This window comes from Alexandromys fortis, unplaced genomic scaffold (genome assembly GCF_014885135.2).
Source record: "Alexandromys fortis isolate MF-2015 unplaced genomic scaffold, M_Fortis_MF-2015_v1.1 scaffold_256, whole genome shotgun sequence".
NCBI classification, from domain to species: Eukaryota; Metazoa; Chordata; class Mammalia; order Rodentia; family Cricetidae; genus Alexandromys; species Alexandromys fortis.
Window position 1 is genome coordinate 857,391 of NW_026068135.1, and position 19,454 is coordinate 876,844.

Sequence of the window (19,454 nt, forward strand, 5' to 3'; positions counted from 1 at the left end):
CCTTTGATAACAGGAAGAAGGCAAGATATAGTTCTTTATCACTTTGGATAATATGTGATAACGGCTGGGAATATAATGCATATCAGCCCACAGCAGCTGCTAAAACTTGCAAAAGCTGCCCGCCATGATAACATCTTACAGTTTTGGAACACCAATGTACTCCCCAAAGTGGCCTTCAGAACTCCGAACCATGGGGAACACAAACTATCTAATACATTTATTATACAAACACTTAGACAGTCATTAATTTATACATTTTCAACAATACTTCTTAAGCAGACCACTTCATTTATTATAAACCCTGAAAACACAGAATTAGACAAAAGGGTCCAAATCTCTGCCTTCAGGATGCACACGGTGGCATCAATGTGGAAATGCACACCTATGTCATAAGATTGATGACACTGGAGTTTAGCTTTGGTGACACACTTCTTAAAGGAATGCCCTCTTCTTCACGCTGTTAGTCATTCTAATAACGTCCATCTCAAAAGTTGATTTATTAATAGTTAAATAGTATCCCAAGCTAATAAATCCTGGATCTTAGAGAACTACGTGTCGATTTGAAAGATCTTTCCTTAGTTCTAGACATTTTACAATCGTTGTTTGACTCACTCATCCCTATAACACTTGAAGCTGACAACGAACGCAATATCCGAATTGGACAGAATAGGAAAATAAGACTCGGAGAACCAAGGTTGCTTTCCAGAGCCATATAAAGCTAAGATTCAACTCAAATCCATCTAGTGCCCATGTCTTTGTGCTTTTCCCTATGCCATTTCTAAGTGACTTTCAAATCAGTCATTTTAACGTTCCATTTTTATCAAAAGAAACACCAGTAAGTGCTTCTAATGTACACCTATTTTCTTCAATCTTCTATTTAGTTACACTTGTTTTATGAGCTACACCTCAAAAACTCCTTCTACCTCTACAATCAATGAGAATACTAAGTGGATTGAGCATCTGCCCTCAGCATTATTATTCTAGATAGGAAAATGATTACCAAATTCATGCTTGTGAGTTCACCTTTCAACATGCATTTAATCAAGATGAGTAATTACCCTAGCGGGCAGTAATTAGGTAATTAGTAAAACTAGTTAATACAAATAGCATATTAATATAACCAAATAAGTGCTAGTATAATTTTTATAATTATTGTGGCATATAGGTCTACCTGATTTTTTTGAAGTAAAAGACACATAATTTCTGGGCTATGTATTGTACAATTTCCACTTGCATGTGGGAATGCCTTTTGACATCTGTGACCCTGCAGAGTAAAAAGGAGATTGAGACAATTATCTCGGGTACTGAAGCAAAAGCCTGCTTGCACTAAAATTATCAGCCTAGACTTTGCCTGATTTTCTCTAAACGGTTGCTCCATTTTTTTTATATAAAAAAGAGCCACCTTGTAGCACTGTACCTAGATAGCTTTCTCTGCTTAGAAAATGAAAGTAAAGCATTATAAGAATAATTTATCCCGGACAGACAAACAACTATGAACATTGGCAAAATAGTGTATAAATTGATAGTTATCTCCCGCAAGAGAAAGGATTTATCTTTAGCAACACTACCCTGTGGCTTCCCCACCCCCATCCCAACATGGCAAACCTAAACCAAGTGTAATGAAGAAATACATTCAGAAGAAAAAGTCAGTATCTCTTGATATGACAGTGTGTGCGCTCTCTCTCTCTCTCTCTCTCTCTCTCTCTCTCTCTCTCTCTCACACACACACACACACACACACACACACACACACACTTGCATCTGTATTTGCACTAATAGATATTATATCAATCACCATTGCCACCATATCCTGTGATGGCTTTGCTTGAAATAGTTCCCAGTCTTAGCAAATTCTTCAGATAGGCATTGATCCACATACAGGATAAACAACAATATGGGAGAAATGTTTACAGAAATAGCTCATCTCTCCCTAAACATGAGCTGCTGCTGATTGATTTCATGCATTCAGAAATGTCGTGTGCCAACAAGGATCAACTAAGGCCTCAAATCCTAGAATACTGGCCTCATAAAAAAAAAAAAAAACTTCCAAGGTCGTTACCCTGACATCTAGTTTATGGCTTTCTTGTTTGAGGTAATCACTTCATATCCCATTTTATTTATTTTATTATTGTCCATGAACATAAAACAATGATTTTGGTGTCCAGACCTTCCTTTGATGGCAGAAACCCTAGCTCAGTCAATGTCTTCCCATGCTAGCATCAGTAATAAAGGTATACCCTTGAAATCTGGTTCATTAGTTTGCTTGGTCTTTCTTAAAGGCAAAGATTTCATCTTTACCCATAATTGCATATATTATAAGACATCACAATTCAATTAAAACTATTTTCTTTCATAAAAATACAAATTCAGTTACGGTCGGAGCGTACATTGCAACATCTCTAAAATCAGCCAACCCCTTCTATACAATCGAACCTCATTAGCTTTGGCTCAAGTCTTACTGATATGCAAAGCAACCTGAAATCTTGCCTGGTTTCCCAAATCCAAGAAGCTAAATTTTCATACGATTTTTCTGTCATTGTTTCCAAGAAAAGTAATCATTTCTCAAACTATGAGCTATTTGTTTGAATTTCCAGTCTGTAAATTGTGAAGAAGGCGTGTGGATATGAAACAAGAGAAGATAAATTGCAAATTGGAGCTAAAGAGAAAATAAATACAAGATCTTAGTGGATTCTAATTGTTTTCCACACATCATAGGAAGAGCTATTACCCTCCCTTCTAAATTTATGTCATCTGTGCATTTATCTATATCCCTATTTGTCTGTCTTCTATCTGTCTTCCACCTGCTTGTTAGTGTCTATTTATTTGGCATGGCAAGTTGTGCTGTCTTTGTCTGCAAAGAAGAAAAGAAGGGGAAAATGATGACAAATCTTGGTGTAGCATGAATAGCAACGAGGTAAGGCTGATGCCTGATGCGCGGATGAATCCTGTAAATGAAGTGGCCCTTGAATTAAATTAATTTAAAATCTGGCAAATATTACCCGGCATGTTTGTCAATGTGCTGTATAATTATTAATTTGTTCATTGGAGCAACTGTATAAATAAATAGAAAGCAGAATGTCATGATTAAGCAAGCATTGAAAATTCCAGGGTCAAGGAGCCCTGCAATACAGAGATCTCAATAGCTTTCCTGGGCCCTACTTTCACATCTCCTCGCTCAGCCACATGTCGATAACAGCAAATTAATTGGCCCACATTTAGATGCCAACAGGGCTTTTGTATTCTCAGTGCACATTTTTGTCTTCTTGGAGTGAGATGTTAGTAACCGGGGTTTTAATATTACCCCTAGGGGAGCACCAGAAAATCTTAACAATTTCCTTCGCTAGAGTATTTTCATTAGCGCTAAATGCTGTGCAATTTACATTTGAAATCAGGTGTAGGGGCAAGCAGAACGTGACAAGACATGTTGCTGTGCTGCTTGCTTTGCTATTCTTCCAATGTTCTTTATTTACTGCCACGAGGTCTCAGAATAAAAGCGTATCCGTCAAAAATGAAATATTTCTAGATTTCTCTTTGCCCTTCCTTTTGAGTGATGGAAATTCTGTTTTCCTCAAGAACTCGAAACATATTTTACCAAGATAAAGGAAGACTTTAAAAAACAGTAACAGCACGGCACCCAAAGCAGAGTGACTACCGTCACGTGGCACCTATGAACAGAGATCCCAGGAAAAGGATGAAGTCCTGTGACGAAGGAATGAAATGAAAGTTAATGTGAACGCCGTTGGCTTCTCAGGTTTTGTCTAGGCAGCTCAATTACACAAGGGATTCTAACCTGAAATAATGAAATGCTTATTGAGCATAATTTTTATTTTAAAATAGAAACTTTAAGTAGAATTTGTATTGAGGGTGTTAGGGTAAACTAAACTCTGGCTAATGTCATTTCTGTTCCACAAAAATATTATATACCTCTCGTGGAATGAAGAAAAATTTGCAGATATGTTAAATTGGGCCACTGATTTTGCTATTATTTGCACAGTGCCCACTGGCGGTGTGTTGAAATAGGAGCGGCGGGGCTGCGTCCCCAGCACCCCGGCCGCCTACATGGCTTATGCCCGAAATAACAACACACAAACTGTATTCATTTAAAGACTGCTTGGCCCATTTCTATCTAGCCTCTTCTAGGCTAATTCTCGCACCTGGATTAGCCCATTTCTAATAATGTGTGTAAGCACCCCGAGGTGTGCTTACCGGGAAGATTCTAACCTATGTCCATCTTGGGTCGGAGCTTCATCGCGTGTGCCTCAGAGAGCAGAGCTATCGGGAGAGCGGAGCATGGCGTCTGTCTGAGGAGTCTTACCTCACTTCCTCTTCCTCCTGTTTACTCCTCCCACCTATGTTTTAACCTATCTGGGCAAGCAGTTTCTTTATTTAATTAACCAATGAAATCAACAGATTGATATATGATACTCCCACATCAGTGGTGTGTATTTGTTTGCTTAGTTTTTGTTTTGCTTTGGGTTTGGGTTTTTGAGTTTTGAAACAGTGTCCCAGGATACAGCCTAGGATGGCCTTGGACGCATGACCCTCTTGCCTCAGCCTCTGGAGTGCTGTTGCTTATGATTTACCTAGTATCTCAGCTCCTAAGTGCTCTAGTTGAGCTAAGTCCAACAAGGTAGACAAAGCTAGGAGACTACACTACCTGAAGTATAAGAACCACCATTTGTGTCAAGGATTGTTCTAGGTGCTGCACACACACTTGCAGAATCTAGGCCTAGGCCTAGAATGTTGGTTCTGTCAGCTCAATTTTACAGATGTTAGAAATGAAAGACAAACGTATTTATGGAAATTCAAGAACTGTTTTCCTATTACATCTGTCAGGCTTGCATACCAACTGCCATGGCATTCAAAGAACAAATAAAAGTCCAGCTGATGCCAAGAGGTGGTGGCACACGCCTTTAATCCCAGCACTCAGAAGGCAGAGGCAGGCAAACCTCTGTGAGTTCGAGGCCAGCCTGGTCTACAAAGCAAGTACCAGGACAACCAGGGCTGTTACACAGAAATACTCTGTCTCTCAAAACAGAAAAACAAAAACTCCAACTGATGATGTTAGAAATTAGCCAGCATTTACTCCTCAGTTGTGATAGACTTGGAATGGTCTCTGAATGCGTGAAAAATGACGGTATTCTCCAAATTTGACTGAGTGTAAAATTTATTTTTCCCATTTATAAGCATGAGTTTGCCAAGTTACTTCCTGGCCTGCTGCTATGCTAGCAGATTAATGAGCTGATTTGTTTATGACTTTTTGTTCTCAAAGATGCCCTAAAAGTGGGCAAGGGCAAGACAATACAGCAAGAGACAGAATTTTCTAGCACAAGAGTTATCATCTTATTGTACATCAGGAATACTATTTTTTAAATTTCCAAATCACCAGCCACACCATACATCAAATAAGTAAAATGTCTGAACTGGTACTCAGGAATTAATAAATGCTTGTTTAAATCAATAAACATAAATGTCGATCTACTCTATTATCAATGAATACAAAAGAAATGTATAATTTATAATTAAGAAGACATGACTGTTTACAAATTCACACCTGGACCTAGGTACCATGGTATGAGGGTCAGAAAATGTCCATCAACTCTGCTACACTAGCATCTCTACGATGTGGGGTAAATTCCAGAACCTTCTTATGTCTCATTTTTGTCTTGATAAGATAAAATCATACTTATCTTTCCTTGAAGAGACAACAGTATGTCAAACAAAACGCTTCAAGTTTTAAGCATTTCTTCCTGTTCCCAGGCCTGTAAATTGTAACCAATCACTGCTAAAACTAGGCACAAAATGCCTCCCCCAGCCACAGTTAATCCAAGTCACACTGAACTTTGTACCACCAGAGACTAGGAGCCAATTAGCATTTAAACTGTACCCAGAAGTCTTTCCGCGACTGTCAGCAGGTCTCTTTCCCAACCACAGCTAAAAACTACTCTTGAGCGAAAACACCTCATTTAGCCTCAGGATTGACTGGCTCATCTTCAGTGTCTTTCTTTTGCCTTTGTTCTTTCCTGTAGTGCGATTCCATCAACATTTTTCATATGAAAAAACAAACAAAACGATAAGAAAAAATCCTCCTTCGGGTTTTTTTTCCCCTCAATCAGCGAAAAAACAGAGAGCAAATTGCGGACTTAAGATTTGCCTTTTGTTTTGCTTTGCTTTGTTTTGTTTTGTGGGGCTGGAGATTGAACCCAAGGTCTCACGTGTGCTAGGTAATTGCTCTACCATCAAACTGCATCCCCAGCCCTAAAACTTATCTTGAACAAACAAATTCTACATTTATTTCTCAAGTCTACCACTGAAGAGCATAGACAATTTCCTCCGCAGCTTAACTTCCTCATCTGAGAGCTGGGGATACATCTATGTAGCTCCCCAAACTGTCAAATAATATCCAGGAGTGAAGACAAAACAAAGCTTTCAGAATTAAGGTGGTGACAGCTGGATCACTGAGGCTCACTCGCCAACCAACCCAGCCAAGTCCGTGAGCTCCAGGCTAGGAAGAAACCTTGTCTCAAAAATCAAAGTGGATGAGACCTGAGGAAAAAGCATCCAGGACTGGTCTCCAGCCTCCCCACACACATACACAAACGTGCACGTGTACCCACACACAAGGCTTTGGAAATTAGAGCTATGTTGTGAAGTTTAAGACTTTTAAATTGTGTGTCCATGTGGCAGAGGAGAGGACATGTGCCCTTGTGTGCAGTGCCCAGGGAATCCATAATGGGATATCAGATCCCTAGAGTGGGACTTCCAGGTAGTTGTGAGCTGCCTGATATGGGTGCTGGGAACCGAACTTGGGTCCTTGGCAAGAATAGTATACGCTCTTAACCAGTGAGCCAGCTCTCCAGTTCTTATGTGGCTAATTTCAAAATAATCATGAGCTCTTCACAATACCACTTTTTTTTCCAATGTCTGCCAGCAGGGTCTTTCTTAATTTTTTAAAATAATTTATTTTTGTTTTTGAGATTATAATACTTGCAACATTCCCCCCCTCCTCTCCTCCCCCAGGCCCTCCTATATACCCCGTTTTTGTGGCCTATTTTTCATTAATTGTGTTACATAAATATGTGTGTGTGTGTATGGTCAGGTCAAACAAATATGCATAAATATAAACATAAACATACTTATTATATGTATTCCAAAATATAACTGTTCAATTTGTATTATGTTATGCATGCACACACAAAAATAAATAAATGAATGAATAAATAAATAAATGTTTAAAAATCTAATAAAAAATGAGCCAGGCGGTGGTGGCACATGCCTTTAATCCCAGAACTTGGGAGGCAGAGGCAGACAGATCTCTGTGAGTTCAAGGCCATCCTGGTCTATAAGTCTACAAAGGGATTTCTAGGGCAGTCAGGGCTGTTACACAGAGAAACCCTGTCTCAAAAAACGTAAACAAAACAAAATCTAAAACAAGATTAAGTTATTTCTTTGTGTTTATCTTCTTTTCTATTTCTTCTTAATTAAGCATAGTCAAATACACAAAATAAAGAGCTAAAAACTCCCAGTTTTTGAGAGTTTGGGTATTTTCAAGATGAGCGAAATTCTGAATGTTCACTGCAAATTATATGGTATATTTCTATGATTTATGAAATTAGAACACACAGACAGACCCATAGACACAGACATGTACACACACACACATACACACTTGTTTAGTGATCTTGAATTTACAATATGTCACCTAATAAAGAAATATTCTGACCATGCCAAACTCAGAACCTATTTTTGTTGGGGTTTTGTAAGTATTTCATAGAATCATCCATGGACCAAAACAGCTTCACTTGGATTTATTTTAAATCATGATTGTTGGGGCTGAAAGCTTAGTAGTTAATAGGATGTCCTGTACTTCCAGAAGACCTGAGTTCGGTTCCTAGCACCCCTGTTGGTCAGGTCACGCCTGCATATGACTAGCTTCAGGGCATCTCTCTATGGCTCTCTTCTGGCCTCGGAGGGCATCTGCAAGTATATGGTCCTCTTTGATCATAAGTAGAGTACTACTCTTGGAAAGTGTTGCATCCAGTACTGGCAATCAGCCTACATGACACTTCCCTCAGGCCAATGATAACAAGAGAAAGCAATAAAGTGCAGATAAATATCCACGTTGCCATCTGCTATGTCTACAACATCCAGTCTCCAAGGGAAGCAGGGCTAGTGGCTGCAGTAATGGACTTAGTGCGGCAGTGTGCTGGTAAATTGGCTCACGAAAAGAGGCGTGATTTGCAGCACTAGCTGAGTCTTAACAGTGAACATGCTCTCTGTACAGCTGATTTCAAGCATCCAGATGGACCAGGCCTCAGTGAACGCCGAGAAGAGAGACAGGCATTTGGCCCTCAGGAGCTGGTACAAGCTGCCTTGGTGTAGCAGCAGTGGCCTCGGTGATAGCAGCAGCAATGACGTCATCGAAATGATTATCTGGTATAGTTTGGGCTACAGACCCAGTTAACTAGCACCCCTAGTTTATCAGCCTGATTCCTGATGCTTCTTGGTCATCCTGGGAACTATGCAATACTTCCTTGTAAGTCATTTAGCTCAACCCAAAAGTATTTCTGCTGCTTAAAGCTCCGAACTCTGACCTTCTAAAGATGGAATATGGAGGTGAAGAACCCGAAACCTAGAGTTTAACCTCCTGCAGTCCTAGGGAAGATTTTACTTTAAGAAATTTGCATCTGAAGAGGATGAAACTCTTAAACAAATGCTGCTCAAACTTTAATGAGAATCACCTGGGGATCTTGTTAAACTGCTGAACCTCCTCATTGCTTAGGACTCCATAGAAGCAGAAAAGTGACATTTCTCACAGCCCCCTGGGGCGGCTGCTGCTGTTGCTGGCCCCAGAGCACGCCATGGGGTAATCCTAGAACTACAAAACTAAACACCTAATAGTGGCGACGCGGGTGTGGATTCTTGCAGGCACCCCTAATTTCAAGCTACATAACGATTTGCCTACCCGCCTTTTTCCGATCAGTGTCCCAGAACCTGGAATATCTGTCACTGGTGACATAGATGAAGCTGCTGTGGCAATCTCTCTCTAGATGGCCTGGAATGCAAGGCCAGCGCCATCTCATCGTCTCTAACCATCTTTTTAAGGGCTAGTACACAAACCATAGTTGTCAGTTCATTTATTCACGCACTCAACATTTCTTTGTTATGTGGTTTTATTTTTATTTTGCGTTTTTGGGGTTTGGGGGGGTTGTTTTGTTTTGTTTGTTTTGTTTTGCTTTTTTTGGTTTTTTGAGATGGGGTTTCTCTGTGTAGCTTTGGAGCCTGTCCTGGAACTCGCTCTGTAGACCAGGCTGGTCTCGAACTCACAGAGATCTACCTGACCGAGTGCTGGGATTAAAGGCATGCGCCATCACTGCCCAGCTTGCGTTGTTTTTTTTTTAAGGTAACATTTTACTCTGTAACCCAGCAGGCCTCATACCCTCCATCTCCCTCTCTCTGCCTCTGCAGTCTTGGGATTTCAGACATGTATCACCACACCTGAAAATCAGTAGTATTTATTATCTTATTCTTAATGCTTCCCCCTAGGTTTAGATAATTCTTGTGTGTTTTAAGTAAACTGACTTGGGAGCATTTTCAATGCCATCATATAAGGACTGGATTAGCATGTGTAATACAGAGTTAAGGGTCAAGTGGATCTGGGGCAGCAAAGTGTGTTCCAAACCTGCCAGCATCTTGGCAGAGGGAAACTGTGACTTGATAATCTGTCAACTCAAGCTGCCAATCAAAGCCTGTTATTACTGTGATACCACCCATCTGACACTAGATGAATAGGCTAAGCACTTTCTGATGTCAGATCAATAGAATGACTAAGTTTGGGGGCGACAGCTGAACAATTGCCTCACTCTCCAAGATATGTGAATGTCATTACCAGGAGCATCAACTCAAAGAAAAACGATGAGCCACTTCCTGCACGGGGCTGTGAAATAAATGTTCAAATGCCCAGAACTTCTTGACGCTCCCACCTACAAAGATAGAGAGGGTAAAGCGCCTTCTTACCTCTATGATTTTCAAAGTCCCCATCCTGGAACTGAGCTCAAAGGGAGGGTACACCTCACAGAGTCAGTCTCCAACTAACGGTTGAACCCTCAGAGCTGATGGAATAAGGGTTTCTTGCCATGCCATAAAACTGAAGGAAGGTAAAGAAATTCACCTCAGCTGTGAAAAACATTTTCTTTTCCATTTTCCTAACTGTAGCAGTTTCCTGTGCTTGAACAGCTTGTATCTTAGAGGTTCAGGAATGGATTTTAGTCAAGTCAGAAAAGACGTAAAGAAAGCCATCTTAGCTTTCTTTCTCTCAACGCTCAGAATCCACATAAGAGTCCCAGGCGTGTCCATGTGTGAACAGTAGTGTGCTCCGTGTAGTAAGCACTGTGTTATGATCGCAGGGCAGAAGAGCTTGAGGTATGCTTGCTCTAGGCACTCCAATTCACGTAGTTGCCTATTATTCAGCCATGCATTGTGTGTTTGTATTAGACACGCCCTGTATGAATACGAGAATATATGTTATGAATTATGAGTGCATCCATGAATTCATATGTGTTCAACCACATCCACGTGTATCACGTCTTCAACGGCTGTTGGACTCTGATCACATACAGAGTTGCCCATACAGAGTTGGTGAGGACATTGTATGCAGCCCAAAGCCATAGCACCCTGCATGATACCCGCTTTTCAGATAAGTAAAGCTAAAAGTAAGTTTCTCAAAGCCTACCTTTTCCGTGGTACTCTCACCCATTTTCCAGCTCGTGAAAATTTTACTTTGGTGTCTTCATTATAGAACTGATGTGTTAGGTGCCCTTGATGGGGAAGTGAAATGTACTCTCCAATTGGACCCTAAATGCCAGGCTGGCTCAGCCTGCAATGGAGACCTGCCTTTCATTGGGGCGTGTTAAAGTTCACAAGGTGAACAACGGCATGACCTTTTATAAAATACTGTCACATGGGTCTTGGTGAGCCTCTCACTCTAACACCCTCTATTTCTGCCATATGGTCAGTAAGTTAATCCAAGTCCAAGGGATGTGTCAGGAACAAAGCCCTGTTACCACGTTGCAGTCATAAAGCATTCTGTAAGGCAAAGATTCCAAACCAAATTATAATATGTAAGATGATCGACCCGAAACGATCTGGTCCAGAGAAGAGGGATAAGTCAGAGTGATTGTTCCAGCCGTACTCTCGCAGTAGGTAAAAGATGGAGCCTAGGGCAAAGAGCACCCTTCGTGCACACGCCTCTTCAGATCTCCTTACCAGAAAAGCAGTTTCATTTACCTTTGAAACAGCCAAAATGGCACTTTATCACTAAGCAGTGACACCAGGGAAGAAAGGCACATTATTCAAAAGGCAACCAGAGTGGGAAGGATGGCTGCCAAGAAACAGCTCATCCAAAATGCGTCAAACTGCTTGCTACCAATCTGCTGCCACAGGAGGTCTGCAAGAGACAATGTTTATGTACACCTGTAGATCTCAAGCTTTGGCTTAACACCAGGATCCCCCGCAGGGCTTGTACTAGCCAGCTCACAGAGTTCCAGCCAGTGGGTGGAGCCCACAAACAGGCATCGCATGCTGCAGGGATATTGATGCTGGTACTGATGTTACTAATCCCAGGACTACACAAAGCCCCACAGCAAGCATTGTTAACCCTACCCTACTGGCAGCATTGCCTACAGTTCTCTGAAAGGTGACTGGAATTAGCTTGGACAACAGGATCCTTCAAGATCCTTCACCCTAGACAGTCATCTAGTCATAATGAAGACTACAGAGCCACAGGCAAAAGGCCTTCTCCTAGGGACCCACCATCCCCTAACCCCCGGGATATTCATTTCCTCCAGGAAGGGTAAGGATACTCACTGAGCTGGTGAAGCCGCAAGGAAGAAAGCAGCCCTGTTGCCTTACAACTACCACACAGAAATTCCTGGGCTCAGAGCAATGCAAACTTTTTCAACATAGAGCACAGAAAGCCCAGTAAGATAGAGGTTCAGCCTCTCTCTTCCTTCAAGCTCCTGTGCTTAGATGTCTGATAATGAACTAACAACTATCCTTCTTCTCCGCTGATTTCAAATAGAGCTTGCCGAAACTAGCTGTGCATAAGTGCCAAGGTCAGGTTTGGTTCCCTAGCAAATGACAAAATAGCTCAGTTCAGAAAAATCAGACTTTTACTGCCATCCCGTTCTACCAGGGTTCCCTGTGTCACGTCACATTCCTACCATGTTGTGTGCTGTCTTCTGAGAATTAACCAGCCCTGGTGTTAAATCAATTGCAAAAATGCCAGGCTGAGTAATCTGCCTACAACACCGCCCCCCCTGGAGAACTTGCAGAGGAAAAGGCTAAGTCTAGTGCCTAAGCAAATGAGCAAAGGGAATTTTTGGAGGGACAGAGAAAATCATATATTGCCCTGGAGATCTAGGATGAGTGTGACACCCCTTGGGTTTAGTGAGCCCTGTTAATCCTTCCCACCGTGAGTGTCTATCCTGTCAGGCTTTGTGATTGAGAGCTGCTTAAACAGGTGAGAAAATTTCAGGAAGCTAATATGTCCCATCTAATCAAGGGTAAGTGTTCCCTCTTTGCCCAAGCCCTCTTATTTGCATGAGTACCACATGGTAATGGGTAAATCATTTTTTTCAAGGTTGTTTGAAATGCAGGCCCTTAAATAAGTGATCTTTGATCCATTTCATCTAAAGGAGAGGTTACCCAGCAAGCCTCAAGATTCGTGCCCTCATCGAAACTATTTCCAGCCTGGCCTCCTCCTTTAGGAAGCCAGCATACAACAGGACTGTGAATCAAGAGATTATGTGTTCCCATATACCCAAATTCACCTCTTTGTGATCTGTGGTGATCAGATTTAGTCCCTGTTAACTCTTTTATAGCCTGTTTTCCTATTTCTTTGATCTTTGTGCCTTTTCCTCCCTCCCTTTGGTCCATGTATATTGTTTATTTAAAACACCACCACCATCTCGCCTCTTCCACGCAGCATGTAGGAGCAGAACATTGAGCGAAGGGTTTTGTGTGTGATCACACTAGGGCAACATCTCTCCAAGGTGGTCTCTGCACTTGCAGCATCATCACCAGGGGACTTGTTAGACATACAGATAGAGTCTCAGGTCGCACCCAGATGCGGGGCACAGATACTCAAGGAGTTTCTTAGGAATTCCTCCTGAGGATGCTGATGTGTGCTATAGTGTGAGCAGCATCCTACCACATCATGTGAGACTCAGAAGTTGCGAAAACACAAGTTCAGAGTACAAGGTCATCTTGACCAACAGATGAGTTTTCTTTAATCTTTTATGTTACTGGACCAAGTGAAAATAAATATGGTACTGTACCAAGTTAAAAATACAAGATTTTTATTGTGCAAGTTAATTCTTGTGACAACATGCCATCTTATTGTGATATGTATATTCTTACCAGGATGAGGTATTTGTGCCAACCCTTGTGGGGGCCCATTGTTAAATATCCAAGAATTTTTAAACCACTCAGTATCTTTAGATTTATTTTCATTATTTATGTGTGTATGTGTTTGAAGGAGATTGGGATGGGAAGGAGAGAGAATGGGTGTGCAGGTGTCCACAGAAGCCAGAAGAGGGATTGTGATCCTCTGGTGCCAGAGTTACAGGCAGGTAGATGCTGGGAATGGAACTCTGGTTGACACTGAAAGCAGTAAGCACATTTTTCATTATTTGAATTACATTTATTCATTTATTTTATATTCTGACTGCAGTTTCCCCTCCCTCCTCTTCTTCCATTCCCCTCTTTCTCGTCCCCCCACCCCAGATCTTCCCAATTCACTCCTCCTCTGTTTCTGCTCAGAAAGGGGCAGGCCTCCCATGGGTGTAAACAAAGCATGGCATATCAAGTTGAAGTAAGACTAGGCTCTCCAAGAATGGATAAAGAAAATGTGATACATTTACACGATGGAGTATTACTCAACTTTTAGAAACAATGCCATCAGGAAATTTGCTGTCACATGGATGGAGCTAGAAAAGATCATCCTGAGTGGGGTAACCCAGACCCAGAAAGACAACCATGGTGTGTACTCACTTACAAGTGGATATTGTAATGTATTTATAAGTTTATAAAGTATTTACTTTACTATAAAGTAAAAGATAACATGCTATAATCCACAGACCCATAGAGGTTAGGAAAGGAGGAGGGCCCAAAATGGGACAGGGATGCAACACAGAGCTTATACAACCAACAAAGCAAATATACACAGACAAGGATATAGAAGAACAAATATGTAAGAAGACAGTGACAAACCCTACAGTGTGAGCAGTTTAGCATTCCAGTGATGGTAAAGGATTATTTGACACATGTTTGTATGTAGCTATTTGATATTAGATGCTTGTATCTGCTTCAGTGGTAAGGTAGCCTTTGAACAGAGACCCAAAGGAAGTGAGAGAGCAAATCCCAGTTGAGAAATGATTCTCCACAGGTGTCCTGTGTTTTTGCACAATTTGGAAGGAGAGACTCTGACTACCTTTATTCTGGATAGCTTTCCAAGGATGTGTATAAAGCAAATGTCCATAGACAGTAGAGATAATGTCTCCTTTCAAAATAAAGGGGACATTTGCTCACTATTCAATGAGTAAACAATAAAGGTAACAACACATCCCTCTGGAGAAAATGGTATCCCCAGTCATTTGTCATTCTAGGCAACCCGTGTTTCCTAATGTCAAGCCCCTCTCCAGTTAAATAACTCACTACGTGTGCTTGTGTTACCTGGCTTTCTTTGTAGCTCCTTGTGGGAACTGGGACTCGGGGAATCAGCAAAAGAAAACCCTGATGCTCCAAACAATACTGTTGTCCTGAATAATAAAGTCCATTGTCTCCTACCCAAAATCTGAGCTCTGCCAGCAGTCATGAGCTGTGGCAGTCTACCTGCAAGCAGGATAAGGTGGGAATTCCCTCAGAGTTCAGGAAAACCATGAGGATGAATGGGAGACATGCGCTGCAGGCAGCAGAATCAGCAAGTGTATGCCCCAGGGAGGATAGGAGTCCCCTTCATTGTAGTGTTGTGAATTACTTCTTTACTCCACTCATTCTGCCAAGCCTCATTTTTACAACAGTACCACCTCATCAGGATCGTGAGGATGAAAAAAGGGAGCACCTCTTGTTCCCAGAAGGCACCATAGCAAATTTGAGGACATGTGGAATTTATCTAATCCATAGGTTGAGGCAAACAGTCCAAAAATGGCAGGCAGTGCCCTAAAGAGACATCATAAAGGACCACAGGGATAAAGAAGGATCAGTATCCCAAAGCAGCAGCCAGAACATTAGATCTGATAAGAGAAACTAGAAGAGAGTGCAGTCATCAATTTCAAATTGGAATGCTCAGTATCAGAGTTGTTGCGTTGAGTCCATAACAAAACACAGCAAAGACAGACATGGTCACAATGGCAAAATAATAGGATAACCTTGCTAGTGAAAGACCACATATGGTGAAGAAAATATATGATCCTAAAGGTCATGTCTGAATGAATTTCATAATCAGCTTTTCAGAACACATCTTCCAATTCGATGAATAAAGTATTAGAAAGATAGAATTTTATATATAGACAATCCTTAGACGTAATTAATTTCACAAAATATGAATCAGTTAGGTCTGACGGAACAGGCCTGTAATCCTAGCTATTTAGGATGCTGAGTCGGGAGGATAACAAGTTCAAGAGTACTCCGGGGCACTTATGAAGACCCTTCTTCAAACCAGAAAGTTTGTAAATAGGTGGGGCTATGACTCAGAGGTAGAGAACCTACCTATCAGACGCAAAAGGTTTTAGGTTCAATCCCAAATACCACAGGAAGGAAGAGGGAAAGGAAAAAACGAGGAAAAGAGGGAGGGAGGAAAGGAGGGAGGAAAGGAGGGAGGGAGGGAGGGAGGGAGGGAGGGAGGGAGGGAGGGAGGGAGGGAGAAAGGACCCAGCACACTGTGGGCAGTGCCAACCCTGGACACCTGGGTTGTATAAGAAAGCAAGCTGAACAAGCCATGAGGAGCAAGCCAGTAAGCAGCACACACATACACACACACACACACAGAGAGAGAGAGAGAGAGAGAGAGAGAGAGAGAGAGAGAGAGAGACCCTGTAGCCTCTGCATCAACTCCTACCTCTAGGTTCCTGCCCTGACTTCCTTCAGTGATTGAATATGACCAAAAAGTTCTAAAATAAAATAAATCCTTTCCTTCCCAAGATGCTTTGGCCATGGCGTTTAATCATAGCAATAGATACTGTGAATAAGAAAATAACTTAAGTTTTCTGGTGTTAAAAAAGAAAGAAAGCTCAGCTAAGCCTCACAGGGCAGTCAATATTTTCCTTTATACTATGATTCAATTTACCAACCATTCTGATGCTGATAAATAACACATGACAAAGGAAAATTAGCACCTGTTTAAATATTATAATTCTTTCCTCTCTCCAGAGACTTTTCTTCCTTCCTCCAGAACTTTTATAAACTCTCTATTCTGTGTAAGATGGAGGGGGATGTGAGTAGCTCAGACAGAAACAAATGCACATACTAAAGATCCAAGCAGAATTTGATCTTAAGGTCACCAACTGCGTGCAGGACTATAGCAACGCTGGCTAAACCGAGACCTTCAGTGAGTGACACCTCACTGTCTCTGAAAAATTCCCATTTGGAATATTCCTATGAAGAAGTATTTAGTTACAATCATGATTAATTCTCTATTGTTAGAAATAAAAAAAAAACTAGCCAGGCGGTGGTGGAGTAAGCCTCTAATCCCAGTGCTTGGGAGGCAGAGGCAGGCAAATCTCAGTGATCTTGAGGCCAGCCTGGTCTATAGAGCGAGTTCCAGGACTGCCAGAGCAACACAGAGAAACCCTGTTTCAAAAAAGAAGGAAGGAAGGAAGGAAGGAAGGAAGGAAGGAAGGAAGGAAGGAAGGAAGGAAGGAAGGAAGGAAGGAAGGAAGGAGAAAAGAAAAAGAATGAAGGAAAGAGAAAACTAGAAACACCTTCAGTGTCTCCAAACAGATCAATGGTTAAATACCTGGGGCTACAACCACATAATGTCAAATATTAACGTGGAAAGATTATCACACTCATAGAAAGCACAAAAATAACATGTACAGGGTGATCTGTTTCATATGGGTACCATATTTGTAGTCTTCATGTGCATAGTAAAACTGCATTTCTTTCCTTTTTCTGAGACAAGTTCTGATGTTTTAACCCAGGAAGGCCCAGACTGGCTTCAAGATCATAATAATGCTCCTGCTTCAGCTTCCCTGGTCCTGGGGTGACAGGTCTGAGTCACCATGGCTGGTTTTAAAATTGGTATTAAGTACTTCTTATGTCCTAAGGATTCTCTTAGGTTCTGAGAGCACATTAGTGAGAAGAGGTACGTAAATTCCCAGCCCAGTAGAACTTGTCTAGTCAGGAAGATACAGTAATAAATAAGTGTGTGTGTGTGTGTGTGTGTGTGTGTGTGTGTGTGTGTGTCATCTGTTAACTGAAATTAAGAGAAATACTGCAAAACCATTTCCATCTAAGCAAACACTAGACCCAGACATTGTATTCGGACTCTCTACACCGCCCTTGCACAGCCCTTCTGGGTGATAAGGTTAAAAGATGTTCTTCCTCAGGCATGCTTCCTGACTTTTTGTATGACTATGTCTTGGTAACAAGACCAACAGAAAGAAAGTTTAGAGTTCCTGCAAAAAGCTTCTCATTAAGCACGCCATCCCAACAAAAACAACCTTGCATGGGCTGACTTCAAGTCCTCACTCCTCAAACCCTCGTTGCCAAGCTAATAATGTGATTTGTTTGAACCTCTCCTTACCGGCTTTATTTTCCAAGCTCTAAATCATCTTCCTTGTCCCTTTATGAACTGCCTCCAAGTTGGACATGATTAATGCCTGCTCATTAGATGCTGAGCAAACTTGAGAGCAGATGTGCTCCGCAACTTTAAAGGCTTCTGAACGGTCAAGGCAGCGCTGCAACCAGTGCACAATATATATCATCTGCATCTATGATAAGCCTACCTTTTCAAGTCGGGTTCTCCAGGAACACATTCAATCTTCCTGTTTCTTACTAATTAAGATCTTCTTCCCACTTCAAAGGCCTGGATTGTATCCACAGCCTCTAAATAATGTGTTTCATTGCTTTAAACATATCTTTTCCCTGAAACAGCATTGCAAACATTTCAATGTGGTATTTTTTTGCCGTGTCCAGGGCTGTCAGCAGATTCGCTACTGCACTGGCCATCAGGTACATGTAAAGTCCAAGTGATTTCACTAGCTCAGCATTTTCATTTTATGACTGGAAAGCAAATGAAGATGCCTGTTTAAACATTCAAAATGTCCTGAACAATTTTTATGTCTCTAATATGTCTTGTGTACCTAATACGGATTTAATATTTCTCTCTCATACAGCCAAACATAAAGATGAAGTTCCTAAGTTCCAAAGATTAACACCTAAATGGGAAGCTAGGACAAACAGGTGGGTTTACACAGAAAACATACTGGCCTGTATATACACATTAAAAGGCCTGGGTTACTGGGGAAATACACAGCAATGCCTAACAACGCTATACGACCCAAGCTGAGCATTAAGATTAAGCTCTGCTCACTTGCGTGAAGTTTCCATGGACTAGATGACTTTTATGTGGCATTTTTATTACAGTTGGAAATAGCACACAGGGCCTAGCCAAACACACAGTTGATCACTGGGCCAAAACCCTAGCAGAATCAGCACAGCTCAAATGAAGTCTGACTATTCCAACGCCATGAAAAACTTGCATGGAATAATACATCCATTTTTTTTTTACTTTATCTTTCTGAGCATGGCCGAGTTTTCAGTGTTCATCGTTATGAACTAGGCCTAAGCTGTGGATCCAAACAATCCCAGTCGAAATGTCTACAGTCTTTTGGAACATAATGTAAATTCTGGTCACTTCCTCAGCACTGTTACCACTGTTAAACTTTGTGCCAAAAGGGAAAACTTTGAACTTCCTACTTAAGTTTAACTTTGGAACAACATGAACAGAAGGGAAATGATTCATTTCTGATTCCAGGTCAACTTCATCGATTATCAAAGAGTTTCTAAGCAATTCTGATTATAGTACACGTTCTGTAGATGGCCACAATAGTGCTTCAAAGAATGAAGTCTCTGGAATGGAGCAACCCAAAAAGTCTTCGTGTTTTTGCATTTTTATTCTCTTAAATAAGAGCACTATAGTGTACACTTCTTAGAAAAGGGAATGAGACTCCTTCCTCTAGATAACCGTCATGTTGGACTGCCAAGGTTGCCCAACCCAGAATTCCAAGGGCTGCCATATGTAGTCTAGAGTTCCACAGTATGGCAACTTAGACCCAGTTGTCTCCATTAAGCAGAGATTCAGGAGAGACCAACTGACAGGTTTAGGTTTGGCCGTCACAGCTAATGAGCTTAAGTTCATTTAAAAAGCTCCTTACCTTGGGTAATCTTTGGTT